Source organism: Malus domestica, chromosome 10, assembly GCF_042453785.1.
Source record: "Malus domestica chromosome 10, GDT2T_hap1".
Lineage (NCBI taxonomy): Eukaryota > Viridiplantae > Streptophyta > Magnoliopsida > Rosales > Rosaceae > Malus > Malus domestica.
The window spans coordinates 41,588,242-41,604,710 of NC_091670.1; the positions used below are offsets into that span (position 1 = coordinate 41,588,242).

General features: G+C 42.0%; 1 pseudogene; it reads right to left on the reverse strand.

Annotated features, from left to right (window-relative positions):
* Positions 1 to 2,432: 2,432 nt before the first annotated feature.
* LOC103446851 (cysteine-rich receptor-like protein kinase 10) lies at positions 2,433 to 6,340 on the reverse strand (annotated as a pseudogene).
* Between the last annotated feature and the right edge of the window lie 10,129 nt (positions 6,341 to 16,469).

Genomic DNA, 16,469 nt, shown 5'->3' on the forward strand with positions numbered 1-16,469 from the left:
ACATAATCAAGAAGCATGAAACAAGCACAACAAAGAGGATTGCTGATGTGGTACTAATCTCCACTAAAGCATTGGAACGATCAACTTCGATATGTAAAGAATCATCGGAAGCATCCTCATTATAAACAACCGCACAATTTTTTTTATTTTTATTTTTTTCAAGATGATTTGTGAAACTGATGAACCTGATGTCGAGATAGGCATACCAGCTGCTCACGAAACCGTTAACAACCACCAAAAACCCAAAACATATTCATTCTAATTGTTCAAGAATTTGGAGAAAAGGACTGAAAACATAACCTTCACATGAAACTTTTGAGTTGGGCATTTCGACAAACACCTGGACTGCACCCATGTCTGATCTTTCTTCCATACTAGAGAACAAAGTAGAGATCAAAGAATTCACTAACTCATTCCTTCAAACAGTTGGAGTGCACATAATCATAACCTGAAGAGCTCCAAAGATTTGCAATCTTGAACAAACAACCACCAAAAAATTTGCAATACCCAAATTGTTTCATAGCCAATTCCACTAAAATATCACAAGAAGCGAAAACAGAGTGTAAATCAAGAACCAAGCATACGCTATCAAGCCGCGATGCTCGTCGCCGCCATCAGCAAACGCAACTGGGGGAGAAATTGCTGGACTAACTGAAAAATAGCACATACATAATCCAAAGTTGACTAACTGAAAGATGGCTTCTTCGTTCTCTTGATTTTGTGCAAGATAAAAAAGCTTTGTAGTTTGGTCCCTTAAGCCACGATGCTCATCGCTGGCGAGCATGTTAAAGACAATGTAGAAATGTGACTCAACCGATTGCGGTGGTGGAGATGCGACTCTCTGCATTTGCTCTGATTTTTTTTTCCTCTAACTTTCGATAGGGAACGGGAAGACTCATGAATTTGATCGGAAAGAAATCGACCAAGAAACAAATCAACCCAGAGGTAAAAGAATGATCGTGGAAGCACCCAGAAACTTATCCTAATATCTAATGAAAATCTGGAAAGAAACTAAGCGAGAAACATATGTAAAATAATGGGAAGTGGAACCACCAGAATCCATGGCGTGAGCCTGGTGGCTCTGATACCATGTTGACTACATTGTAAAAGATGAAGGATTGATACAGAGGAAGAGGAAGAAGATAGAGAGAACCAAGAGAGATTCTAGAGTGAGAGAGTTTAGAGAGAGAAATAGGATTTGTATTAACTAATCAAATGAAGATTACACATACTGTTTATATAGAAATCCTAACTACTTTAACCAAATACTAACTATCTAACTATATTACTAACTGTATTACATTTGTACCCTTAATAGATACAACTAAGTGGTAAGTTATTAGAAACCGGATTAGAGTAGTTTGGCGGGGTTTAAATTGATAGTGCATGGGCATTAATGGACGAAGCAACGAATTCTTCACTACTGGTGATCAAACTCATGAGAAACAAAAAGAGGATAGTAGACGTATTCCTCATCATCTCTCCACCCTTCCCCTTAATGAGGATTTAGGATTAATGTTGGTAGTATATTCCTAAGCTTAACAAGTAATGATTATTTCAGGGAATTCGATGGCATGCAATGCAATGGCAAAGCATGACTTGATGACAACGCGTGGCCGTTGACCCCAGACTCAAGCATACTGTGTGATTCATGAGAAATACATACACTCCAAGCAAGGGGAACAACAAAGTCAAAAGTACCACACGTCTCGCTTCAGCTGGTGTGGATATACATCGCAGAGTACGTGCTATTGGCTATCGCAGAGCGATTAATCAATAATGTCGGCGGTCAGTGCGAATAGAATCACAAGTGATTCCATCATAAAATCAGAACCAAATTTGACCTGTCCCCCATAAATCCATTTTTCCTTTGTCTCCAATCCGTGGTAACTACTTTTTCCAAACCCAATCACTAGGATCGATCTAACTAATCAAATTTCATAATTCGTGTGTCAGATTTTATTTTATTGAATCCGTGACACAAGCTATTATACTAGCAATATATGAAAAAAAAAATATTATACTAGCAATATATGAAGTCACTTAATTCTTTGTAAGCACATATCAAGTTTGATAAATTTTCAATGTGGGACATTTCTCCTAATCCTCACAAAAGTTACTGTTCATATGTTAAACCAATTTTTTTTTTGTGGAATCCGAGGCAGTACATAGCAAACCCTATATATGTACTCTGCTTAAGCTTAATTTGTACAATCATTGTCAATGAAACAAAGAGATTTCTCTTTGGAAACTAGAGATCTGTTTTTTGTCTAATTTGCTCTCTCATTCAATAGCACAATCTCTTAATAAGAAGTCAATTATGCGCACCCACTATTATTCAAATCATGTCTAATTATTAGTGGCACGCTCGCAATTTTTAAATTCATGTTCATATTATTTTTTTCGGCCTACCGGTAAGGCCCATGAGGAATTTACTGGCCGAAAATATCCCATCGAGGCCCAAAATCAGAAATGGTCAATCCATTGGCAGAGCAACTAGGAGCACATACTTGATCATCATTGTGATTAGTTGTAGGTCTTCCCGTAAAGAACGCAGGTTGATCAGGTTTTGAGAAGACTGATAGCTTCACCTTTAACATTAGAACAACCGACGACATGGTTGTCTTTTGTTTGCATCCTCTTGAACACACAATAATCTGACATGGATGCATCTCAAGAACTCATTGGTATTACATGAGTCTTTCAATAATGGATCCATCAACTCCAACCCTTTCCCTTCGTTCCATAATTCCCAAGCCTGCAATTGATACCTTTCAAAAATATGTATAGAATCAGGTTTATAATTAGTTGGAGGATCAAAATTTTGTACAATTGATTCTAAAACACAGTTAAGTGAAGGGGTGTGTTATCCACACACCTCTTTAACTTCTCACATACCCCTTGTTAATTTATGTCTGTTGATCTTCTTTAATTCATCTTATCCGACGGCTGAAAACCAAAAAGGTGTGAGAGAAGTAAAAATGGGTGTGTGGATATCACACCCCTAAGTGAATACTTACATATCCTACAAGAGTTGGTGCACAATTTGTGACATGAAAGCCCAAAAAGTTCCTTCTCCCTGTTAGGATCTCAAGCAAGAGTACCCCAAAGCGAAAGATATCGGATTGTGTGGAATACAATCCCTTCGTAGTATACTATGGAGCCATATAGCCACTTGATACAATACCACATATATCATTAGTTGATTAACTACTATAAATACAATACATTTTCTAGTAACAATTATAAGCTAAAACTTAGTGCCGACAATTCTGCTTGTGTTTCTGTGAGTTTGATCATCAACTCCAAACACTTTTGCCATTCCAAAATCTGATATTATTAGATTCATATCATCATCTAAAAGAATATTGCTAGCTTTCAAATCACGATGTATAACTCTAAGCCTTGAATCTTCATGGAGATATAGAACTCCCTGAGCAATTCCATCAATTATCACGCGACGTCTTGACCAATCCAGTTTTTCACGTCGTTTGTGTTCTTATAGCCACATTCACCATACACAAGGAGAACCACATTAAAGTCATAAGGTACATGGAATCATATTGACCATTAATAAACTTATAAAAAATGTGCTACTCAAGAGATATACCAAATAGAAAAGGGTAAATTACAAAAAACTACATCAACTATTGGTGTCACGACATTTGCATACCCCATCTTTTAAAATTGACAATTTGACAATGCCACACCTCATCTTACGAATTTGTGCCAATGTCAGACCTCTGTTAGTTGTTCTGTTAATTTCTCCATTAAGTGTTGACGTGGCTAGAGACGGAACCCATTTTTTATTAAAAAATTAATTAAATATTTTAAAAAATTAATTAAATATTAAAAAATTAAAAAAAACAAAAAACAAAATACCAAAAAAAACCCATCAACCCGTGTCCCCCTCCCCAGATCCCCTTCTCTCCCACCCAACCCCCCCTCTCTCTCTCTCTCTCACCTCTTTCTCTTCTCTCTCCCTGCAACTTGCATCCCTAAAATCCCAAAACCCAGAAACCCTTCCCACCCGTCCCTTCCCCAACCTTCCTTTTCGATCCTACCAATGACAACCCTACATCTTTCGTTGACTCCAGCAATGACAACCACGACCCTCAATTGCCCCCAAACCCTAACTCTAGCCATAACCTCCACAACGACATTCCCTTCTCCTCTTCGCCCCTGGAGTCTGCCCCTCTGGCGCTCTTCCACGTCTGCTTTAACTAAGACCAAGCCTGCTTCACCATGGGGACAGACCACTGGTTCCGGATCTATAACCGCTACCCGTTCCGTGAGCTCTTCTGTCGCGACTTCGACAATGGGGGCGGAATCGGCGTTGTCAAGATGCTATTTCGTTGAGACGATTGTAAACCCCAAGGGGCTGTGCATGGTGTCATAAGTGGCGGGGTCGCTGGTGCTGGTGTGCTCTGGCCTGCAAAAGGGGCAAGTTAGGATGGAGCATTACCGGTCGAGTGGGAAGGGTTTTTGGGTTTTGGGATTTTAGGGATGCATGTTGCAGGGAGAGAGAAGAGAGAGATAGGGTTGGGTGAGAGAAAAGGGGATCTGGGGAAGGGGGACACGAGTTGATGGGTTTTTTTTGGTTTTTTGTTTTTTGTTTTTGTTTTTGTTTATAATTTTTTCATATTTAATTAATTTTTTAATAAAAAAATGGGTTCCATCTCTAGCCACATCAGTACTTAACGGAGAAATTAATAGAAAAACTGACAGAGGTCTGACATTGGCACAAATTCGTAAGATAGGGTATGACATTGTCAATTTTAAAAGATGATGTATGAAAGTGTTGTGACATCAATAGTTGAGATAGTTTTTTGTCATTTACCCAATAGAAAATGATCAAGACTTTTTTTAGGCACGTATTCATACACAACTATGGCTTCTTCTCCTTCCAAGCAAAAGCCTAGCTGCCGCACCAGATTTCTGTGTTGAAGCTTGGCAACTAGTGCTACCTCATTCTTAAATTCTTTTACACCTTGTTTGGAGCTTTTTGACAGTTTTTTTACCGCTATTTCTGTCCCGTTACCTAATGTTCCCTGAGAATATAGTACTATTTCCAATCATTTCCATGAGAGTATGAAATAAATTTTCTCGAGAAGTAACTATATGAACTTAATCAAGCACCTTATATTTTTTCTTACTGTATATTATCGTGTCATCATATGTACCTGGAAAACTTCCCCGAATCCGCCTTCACCTAACTTGTTATCTTCAGAAAAATTGCTTGTCGCAATTTGGATAGTCGCAAGTTAAAATGCAAGAGTTCAATATATCCGAGTAGATTAATTAATAACAATCAGTTGCACATAAACAATTGGATTAATGTACGTCTTCATGGGTGCACATATATATATATATAGTTAATCTTTATAAATTGTGTGCAGCTTTACCATTTTTCTTGTTGTCTGGCAGTATTAACGTGCGTCTCCAATTCTCTTCTTCTTACAATGTCGTAGGCCCCCAAAGCTACATGCACCACACAGGCACAGACAATAAGGGCAAGAACAACGGCAACAATGTACAAGATCAGTTTGCTCCTTGATCCAGCTGCTACAGTCCTTAATTTTTTGAAGAACGGGGAAAGTTGGTACCTAATATTACAATTCTGATATAGAAAAAATCCCTCTAACTGGTCTTCCCTTGAAACTATATCTGCTACGGCCGCTCGAAGACACCGATTGCAATCAGCTGCGGGCGTGCACTGCGCAAGGCTGTACAGCGTCATATTTGACCCTTTAACTTGGGCTTCTTTGGTAGTGAACAATCTGTCAGCTTTGGCAGCCTCAGTGACTAATTTATTCATAGTAGCTGCGGGCAACCGATTATAGCGGCTGATGGGTTTGGTTATCACATTCTTCCCCGTCAAAACTTTGACGTAGTCTCTACGTGAGTTGTTCGCCATGGGATGTATCCATGCATAGTCATTGGAGATTCGATACAAGCATTTGTCGAACCATAGTACAGCATCTGTTGCATGGGGGCAATTTTGAAAGGCGAAGGTGGTTGCGGTGTCCACACATTCTTTACAAATGTCTGAGGTGACATCACCGCGACAGAGGAAGGAGACGTAGACTTTTTCAGCTGAGTTTGTGCCTACGTAGGTGGCATTGTGATAGCCATGGTCGGCATTGGAGGAAAGGGTAGTGGAGAGCAGGTTGTTGAGATTGAATCTGAACTCCGCGTCCCCATTGCTGCCCCCGACTTGGCTTACGCACGTACCACGGGTGATCTGATCAAAAGCTTTTGCGGTAATAGTAGTAGTGCCCGGGCAGCCGAGCAAGCTAAGCATGCAGATGAAGATAAACAAAAGCATCATAATTGCCATATTCCGTAATTAATAGGTTAGTTGTGAGTTGTGACATCCCACATCGTCCAGGGGAGTGATCCTTAAATGTATATTCTCATTCCTACCTAGCCCGGGTCCACCATATCCCGGGCTCGTTCCACCACCGTAGCACGATATTGTCCGCTTTGGGCTCTGACTACGCCCTCACGGTTTTGTTTCTGGGAACTCACGAGCAACTTTCCAGTAGGTCACCCATCATGGGAATGCTCTGGCCACCTTCTCGCTTAACTTCGGAGTTCCGATGGAACCCGAAGTCATTGAGCTCCCAAAAGGCCTCGTGCTAGGTAGGGATGAGAATATACATATAGGGTGTGTTTGGTACGTGGGACGGACGCGTTCCGTCCCACGTTTGGTGCGCTTAAATTGTGTGGAATGCCTGTCCCACGGAATGAAAATGGGTTAAATTTTGGTTCCACATACCCCCTTGGAACGGGTTGTTCCATCCCGTGGAACACAAATTTATAATTTTTTGGACAACAATACCCCTCATCTTTTTCATTAATTCCACTGTCTACCTTTCCTCTCTCTCCCGTAGCCTCCCTCTCTTCGAATTCGATCCCAACAAACCCATTTGAACCCAAACCATGGCCGCCGGTTCAGTCCCTTCGCGTTCTACCTTCTTCTCCGACGCCGTCACCACCGCGCTCAACCTTCTTCTCCGACGCTCCAACGAAGCCTCTGTAAATTGAAACTTAGTCGCCGTGATTTGATTTTGTACTGCATAGAAAATGGACTCTGATAATTTGTGGAGCAGTCTCTTCTCGACCTCCTCGTCGAGGCGATACCAATCGCGATCCGGTGAGTTTTTCCAAACTGCCTCTGGCGATGTTCATTGTTTGTTGATGATTTTCTTGACTTTTTATGGGTGGTTTTTTTGTGCTGATGATTGCGGTTTGTGTCATGCAGATCTGTTTCACCTTTTTTAGTTTAATTTTGTAAGTTTTATAGTAAAAGTGGTTGTTTGAATATGAACTTTTGAGATTTCATTAGTTTTTCCCTAAAATAATAATTTGGGATTTTTCTGTGTCTGGTTTGAAGAGAAAGAAATTAAAAAAAAGAGAGAATTATGGGTTTGAATTGAAGAGAAAGAAAATGAAATGAAGAGAAAGTATGGGTTTGATTTACTAAGATTGATTTTTACTGGGATCAATCTGGGCATGCGAAGAACATGAAACGTATGGAAGAAGAGAAAGCAGAGAAACGAGAGAGAGAGGGAAAGTCAAATAAAAATGGTAAGTTAGTCATTTAATCTCGTTCCGTTCTGTTCCATCTTGCTAGTTCCAAACATGACACGAAATCTTTGTTCCGTCCCGTCCAGTCCCGTTCCATTCCGTCTGTGTACCAAACGGTACCATAAGGATCACTCCCATGGATGATGTGGGATGTCACAATCCATCCCTCTTAGGGGCCCGACGTCCTCGTCAGCACACTTCCGGTCAGGGATTGGCTCTGATACCAAATTGTCACATCCCGACCTGGGGCGGATCACTTCCCAGGCCCGCTCCACCACCGTAGCACAATATTGTCCGCTTTGGGCACCAACCACGCCCTCACGGTTTTGTTTCTGGGAACTCACGAGCAACTTCCCAGTGGGTCACCCATCCTGGGAGTGCTCTAGCCTCCTTCTCGCTTAACTTCAGAGTTCCTACAGAACCCGAAGCCAGTGAGCTCCCAAAAAGCCTCGTGCTAAGTAGGGATGGGAATATACATTTAAGGATCACTCCCCTGGGCGATGTGTGATGTTACAATCCACCCTCTTAGGGGCCCGACGTCCTCGTCGACACACACGCGGCCAGGGTTAGGTTTTGATACCATTTGTCACATCCCGGCCCGGGTCCACCATATCCCAGGCTCGTTCCACCACCGTAGCACGATATTGTCATCTTTGGGTTTCGACTACGCCCTTACGGTTTGTTTCTGGAAACTCACGAGCACCTTCCTAGTGGGTCATCCATCATGGAAGTGCTCTGGCCACCTTCTCGCTTAACTTCGGAGTTCCGATGGAACCCGAAGCCAGTGAGCTCCCAAAAGGCCTCGTGCTAGGTAGGGATGGGAATATACATTTAAGGATCACTCCCCTAGGTGATGTGGGATGTTACATTAGTTAAGCAGAAGGGATTTTAGTTACACACTTGATACAGAATATATATATTGACCCATAAGAACTTGCTTGTGATATTTGGTCTTTAGGATCATCATATCATATCATAGGTTTGAGGTCGATTTTTATGAACGAAACAGTTCTTTTTACTACACGAGTCCTGGACATTACATTGATAGAGTAATGCTAGGAAGACTAGTAAACAAAGTTTTGAAAACTAAAAGAATAAACATGCTGTTGTAAACATTCCTAGTTTAAGTATGATTGTGTAAATCCTAGATAAGATTTGATTCTAGTTATCCTTTCCTATTACAACTTGTATTACTTGGAGGAGAAGGAATATCTTATCTCCCTTTACTACTATAAATAAAGGCACAATGTAGGAGGGATAACAACACACACATTCCCCTACAATTCTACAAACACATATCTCTCTCCTCTCTCCCTCTGCCGCCGGCCCTACTCTCTCTGTCAGATAAAATAGACCACAACACGTTATCAGCACGCTCCTACCGCTGCGCTTAGGAATCTGACGTTGGAGATTTTTTTTCTGCATCAAACCAGTTCATCCATATCATCACGCAATCAGGTTCTTTCCAAACAACGGCTTTTAACTCGATATTTTGCAAGCCCTGATAGCATGAACATTCACCATGATGCATGACCCAACTTTACGTTTTACGTATTTTAGATTCTACGTAAATTGTGTATGCTTCATAATCAAAATTGCTACAATTATGTGAATTTGATATTTGTCATGAATTGAATCCTACATATGTACATGCATTGAAACTATTATTTGCATATGCATCAACGTAAATATGTGATTCATTAAAATTATACATGCATATAATATAATTGAATTGAAAAAAAAAAAAACAAAAACAAAAAACATTTTTTTTGCGATTGGGATATGAGTTCTTTCGAACCCGTGACCACCATCCTGCGGATGGGGTCTCCACGCCAAGCAGAAGAGCTTGCAGCCCTCTTCTTCCCCATAAAAAAAACCCACGGAGCAGAGGCTCCGGAAAAAAAACCCACATAACCCCAACACCATCACGGTGTCCTTGTCCATATCGACCACTAGATGGCCTGCAGCCATCCCCATGAACGTTTTGTTCACGTCGACGACGACATGAAGTCGTCCCATGTCAACAATTGAACCGAGATTCAACAGAATCTCGTTGAATTTTTTTTTGAAAATTCGATTTCAATTTTTAGGGTTTTTATATCACGTCGAGATTTCATCTCTGTCGATGGATACTTGGTTCTCCAACGAACCATGGTTTGCACACACCAAGGACAACCACCTGCAGTGGCGCCGTCCTAGTTTTTCCGGCCTTCTTCCTCGGCCAAGCACACCCAGCGTTGCTGGGGTGTCTGATACTTCCAACCCGAACCCTATTGGGCTCCAGCCTCTCGGCCCGTGTAACAAAAGAAAAAAAAACAATTTTTTTTGCTGGGCTCGCTTGCAGCGGCCCAGCCCATAAAGAAAACAATTTGTTTTTTTATTTTCCTGGGCTCGCCTGCAGCGGCCCATACCGAAAAAAAAAGAGAAATTTTTTTTAGGGCTGCACACAGCAGCCCATTCCCTTCTCACCCCGTGGGCCTGCAGCCTACACCCGGGGGTCCTCGACCTATATTTTTAGGCCCCGAGATTTTATTATTTAATTTTTTTAAAATAATATGGGTTTTTATATTTTCACCCACATTTTAATTTGGCCCTGAAGACCAAAAATAAATTAATTCACTTATCATTATACAATATTTCTGCATATATTCTTTGCATATTTGTTTGCATATATATTTGTGTTTGCCTGCAGGAATATATGAACTTGAAGTTCATAATTACTTTGAAACCCGAAGTTTCTTATACACATGCCTTGTTAGAAAACCCGAAGTTTTCACTTAAACATATCACCCATGAAAACCCGAAGTTTTTCATGCAAAATTAAACCAATACATGTCTATTAGAACCTGTATGTTCTACTCCTATGTGAATGGATTGATTTTTTCTCCATTACACTAACCACATCTTGTCCATCTATTTTGTGATAGGAACATGTCGAACTTGAACAAACTCGACTTCACCGCTTTGGAGGTTTCTGGAAGGAACTACCTCAAGTGGGTTCAAGATGTGAAGCTCCACCTCACTGCAAAGAACTTGCGTCCTGCTATTGAAGAAGCAACAGATAAACCTGTTGGCGAGGCTGAAAAAGCCACTGCTATGATCTTCATCCGAAGACATATCCATGACGCTCTACAAACTGAGTACCTTGCTGAGGAGGATCCACGTGCATTATGGGTCGCTTTGGCTGATCGTTTCGATCACCAAAAGGACATATTCTTGCCTGAAGCAAGACACGACTGGCAGCACTTGCGCTTCCAAGACTTTAAGTCTGTGAATGAATATAATTCTGAAGTTTGTCGAATCTGATCACTTCTCAAGTTTTGCAATGAAACTTTGACTGAAGAGGATCTCCTGGAGAAGACCTACTCGACCTTCTCTGCTTCTAATATTGTCCTGCAGCAACAATATAGAGCTCAGAAGTTCACTAAGTTCTCGGATTTGATCTCTGTTTTACTTCTTGCTGAAAAGCAGAACCAGCTGTTGATGAAGAATCATCAAGCTCGACCTACTGGGGCTACTGCTGTGCCTGAAGCACATTATAGCACTAATCAGCACCCAAAACGCCAAAAGAGGCGTGGTAAGGGCGGCCAGAAGCCATCCCACCAAGGTCAACAGAGCCAAGGCCCATCCAAGGGAGGAAACAAAGCCCAGAAGCGCCCAAACCTCGCTCACAAGGCCCCGAACTTCAAGAATAAGGGCAAAGCACCTGCCACAATGAATGAAGATATGTGCTATCGTTGTGGTTCCAAGGACCATTGGTCCCGTATTTGCCGTGCTCCCAAGAAGGTTGTGGATGCATATCATTCTCGTCGTACGAAGTTTGAATCAAACTTCCTGCAAGTGGACGAACCGGAAACTACAAAGATGGAGGTTTCTGATTTTCAGGAGGATACCACTCCTATGGAAGATTAGAATCTTAGACATAGACTTATTTTTCAGTTAAAATAAGACAATTGGGGCCGAATTCCACCTTGTGGCCGAACCCCACCTTGTTTTTGGTTGATTTTGAACAATTTTCCTTTATGTTTTGGATTATTAGTTGGCGATTTATTTTGGATATTAAGTTTTTTCCTTGAATAAATGAAATTATTTTGAATTGATACTTGTTTTTATAAACTTTTATGCATTTGACCGATTCAAATTAATTTTTCATTCTAGGTATGACTAGTGGGAAAGTTAGTTGTCTGGCAGATAGTGCAACCACGCATACTGTTTTGCGTGAACGCATCTATTTCACTAACTTCGTACCTAAGAATGCACCTCTGACAACCCTCTCAGGCCCATCCAACCTGATCGAAGGATACGGTAAGGCACGTATAATGTTGTCCAATGGTACAATCTTGACCATTGCTGAGGCACTCTATTCTCCACGTTCCGGAAGAACGTTACTAAGTTTCAAGGACATTAGAGATAACAATTACCACGCTGAAACCCACGTAGAAAACGGAGTTGAATTTCTGTGCGTAACTTCTTACGAATATGGCCAGAAGCGTATTCTAGAGAAGATGGAGCGTAACCCGAGTGGTCTGTATACTACGACCATACGCCCCATAGAATGCCACTATGTGGCCGGCCCTACCACAGGGACCGCGCACGAAATTACACTTTGGCATGATCGTTTGGGACATCCTGGACGAATAGCGATGCGCCGTTTCCTCAAAACTTCACACGGGCATCCACTAACCCGAAGCTTAGGTTCGATCCATGAAATTGCATGTCAAACATGTTCTATGGGAAAGCTTATTACTAAGCCTTCTTATGACAAGATTCGTTCGAATCCTCCCATTTTTCTACAACGGATTCAGGGGGACATTTGTGGACCGATTCAACCTCCCTGCGGACCATTTAGATATTTTATGGTTTGGGTTGACGCTTCTACACGTTGGTCACACGTGTGCTTGTTGTCCACAAGGAACGCTGCATTCTCCAAACTGTTGGCTCAGGTTATCAAGCTCAGGGCTCACCACCCTGATTATCCGATCAAATCTATTCGATTGGATAATGCTGGAGAATTCACATCTAAAACTTTTGATGACTATTGCATGTCGGTTGGGGTTGAAGTTGAACATCCTGTACCCCATGTTCACACCCAGAACGGCCTGGCAGAGGCTTTCATTAAGCGTTTACAAATGATTGCTCGATCGTTGGTCATACGTACCAAGCTCCCGATCGCTGCTTGGGGCCATGCAATATTGCACGCAGCAAAGTTGGTCCGCCTGAGGCCTGTTGCGACACAACCATTTAGTGCCCTTCAGTTGGTCACCGGATGCGAACTCGACATATCGCATCTGCGCGTTTTTGGTTGTGCGGTCTATGTACCGATCTCGCCGCCCTTACGTACAAAAATGGGGCCTCAGCGAAGGATGGGAATCTATGTCGGATATGATTCTCCTTCGATTATTCGTTACTTAGAACCTTTGACAGACGATCTGTTTACCGCTCGTTTCGCGGATTGTCACTTCTATGAGACAGTCTTCCCGTCGTTAGGGGGAGATAAGAACGTCAACGTTCCTAATGAACGACGCGAATTATCGTGGACGACTCCCACTTTGTCTCATTTAGATCCCTGCACCGCTCAGTCTGAAGCTGAAGTGCAGCGCATATTAGATCTCCAGAGCATAGCTCAGAGCATGCCAGATGCTTTCACCGATCTAGCGCGCGTGACAAGATCACATATTCCAGCTGCGAATACGCCTGCAAAGATGGATGTACCAAATGTACGACGGACTACCCTCCTGGAAGCCCGGGACGCCAATTCTGGTGATCCACGTACATTAGTGGCTAGCCAATCATCTGCCCCTACACAAAAGCGTGGCAGACCCCTTGGTTCAAAGGATTCACACCCTCGGAAGAGGAAAACCACGGCACAAGGTCCTGAAGAGCCTACCGTGAATCCGACTATCGCTTACTCATTTTACCCAACTCATGAGGAAATTCTAGATTATGGAAGCGTCCTTGAAGAGACGAATCCTCCTCCCGAGAATCGTGAGATTTCGGTCTATTATGCTATCTTAGATGATGTGTGGCGTAGAAATGAGATGATTGTCGACGATGCATTAGCATTTGCAGTAGCTACTGAGATCATGTTGAGCGATGACATTGAACCGCGTTCCGTTGATGAATGTCGACGTAGAGCTGATTGGTCAAACTGGAAACAAGCAATCCAAGTCGAACTTGATTCACTTGCGAAACGTAAGGTGTTTGGACCTGTAGTTCCTACTCCTCCACATGTGAAGCCCGTTGGCTACAAGTGGGTTTTCGTTCGGAAGCGTAATGAGAAGAACGAAATTGTGCTTTACAAAGCTCGTCTTGTAGCACAAGGTTTCTCACAACGCCCCGGGATTGACTATGACGAAACTTACTCACCCGTTATGGATGTGATTACTTTTCGTTACCATATCAGTTTGGTAGTTTCCGAAAAACTGGATATGCAGCTGATGGACGTAGTAACCGCGTATCTCTATGGGGATCTTGATACGGAAATTTATATGAAAGTTCCCGAAGGACTTACATTGACTGGTTCAAATATTTCCAAACCCCGGAACACGCTCTCAATTCGGCTGAGGCGTTCACTATACGGTTTGAAACAATCCGGAAGAATGTGGTATAACCGTTTAAGTGAGTATTTGACTAGTCAGGGATATGTGAATAACGAACTATGCCCTTGTGTGTTCATTAAGAAGTCACATTCCGGATTTGCGATTGTTGCAGTATATGTCGATGACATGAATCTCATCGGAACTCCTGAAGAGCTCGCGAGAACTGCTTCGCACCTGAAGTCGGAATTTGAAATGAAAGATCTAGGTAAGACTCGATACTGTCTCGGCCTCGAGATAGAGCATTGTTCGGATGGAATCCTAGTACATCAATCGAACTACACCCAGAAGGTGTTGCGCCGTTTTAATGAGGATAAAGCGAAGTCTTCGAGTACTCCTATGGTCGTTCGTACGCTAGATGCAAAGCGAGATCCCTTCCGTCCGAAGGAGGATGATGAAGAGATTTTGGAGCCTGAAATTCCTTATCTAAGTGCGATAGGCGCTTTATTGTACTTAGCTCAATGCACTAGACCCGACATCTCCTTCGCTGTTAATCTTTTGGCAAGATACAGCAATGCACCAACACGCAGACATTGGACTGGCGTGAAAGACATCTTCCGTTACCTTAAGGGTACTACGGATTTGGGCTTATTCTATCCCTACGAATCCTCGAGTGATGCCGCACCCTATGCTCATCGGGTTGATTCTCGCCTTGTTGGTTATGCCGACGCTGGATACTTATCTGATCCGCACAAGGCGCGTTCTCAAACGGGTTATGTCTTTACCGTTGGAGGCACCGCAATATCTTGGAGGTCAACTAAACAGACCTTAGTTGCCACTTCGTCTAACCATGCTGAAATTCTCGCCTTACATGAAGCAACTCGGGAATGCTTTTGGTTGAGAGCAGTAGTGGGCCATATTCGAAGCTCCTGTGATCTTCATCCCGCCGTTAATGCCCCGACGACGATTTTTGAAGACAACGCAGCTTGCATCGAACAGCTCAAGAAGGGTTACATCAAAGGAGACAACACCAAGCATATTGCGCCGAAGTTCTTCTTTACACATCAACAACAAGAGCATCAGAAGATTGAAGTCACGCAAATCCGATCACAAGACAATCTGGCCGACCTCTTCACCAAATCACTACCGAAAGCGACGTTTCAGAAGCTTGTTCATGGAATTGGTATGCGTAAACTTTCTGAGTTGTAACTTTGCTATTTCTCTGTGGAATTATGTCAAACTCAGGGGGAGTATCTTCTAGATACTTGCTTGATCTTAATGTACTCTTTTTCCCTACGATTAGGAGCATTTTTCCCACTGGGTTTTTGCTACCTAACTAGGTTTTAACGAGGCACCCACCTTGGGCTGATCATATCCCTGATGACGTCCTGTAGACGTTTCTTTTGACTTTGCATTTCTCACGCATTTTTCCTTAGACTATGGATTTTGTCCCTACTTGGGTTTTTGCCATAGCCTTAGGGTTTTTTAGTGAGACTTACTACTTATGCAAGTTCCTACCTTATTGAGAATAAGCGTTGTTCCTTGGAATCAATGCCGACGAGTCGACTTCCTCAACTTCTGCATGATGCTGAATCTACCTTGAGTATTTACCCACTCAAGGGGGAGTGTTGTAAACATTCCTAGTTTAAGTATGATTGTGTAAATCCTAGATAAGATTTGATTCTAGTTATCCTTTCCTATTACAACTTGTATTACTTGGAGGAGAAGGAATATCTTCTCTCCCTTTACTACTATAAATAAAGGCACAATGTAGGAGGGATAACAACACACACATTCCCCTACAATTCTACAAACACATATCTCTCTCCTCTCTCCCTCTGCCGCCGGCCCTACTCTCTCTGTCAGATAAAATAGACCACAACACATGCTTATTTTTATTGGTGACACATCATTTAGTTTGCGCAGTCTCCAAATTTGGTCTCCTTAGCATTACCCTACATTGAAAGTATCGAATTGACCTATCATTGGCCTCGAAACTAAGGAATGCACTCTCTCACGGCCAAAAGCTTTAAAACTTTAACTTGTTGATCTTTTTTGTTTTTTTTTTATTGGAGAGTTTTGAATTCTAGACTTAGCATACTAATAAGATTTTTACTACCTGTAAAAATAAGGATAAAAACACTTAAAAATATTTACAATAGAACAAGATAATCGTAGTATAGCAACCCTAGCAAGGTTGCTCTTCACAAGAATTGGACGAATATCGAATTGATTTGTGGCCTCGAAACTAACGAATGCACTCTCTCACGGCCAAAAGCTTTAAAACTTTATCATGGTGCACTTTTTTTTTTTTGACAAAAAATATGGGAAATCTGCCCA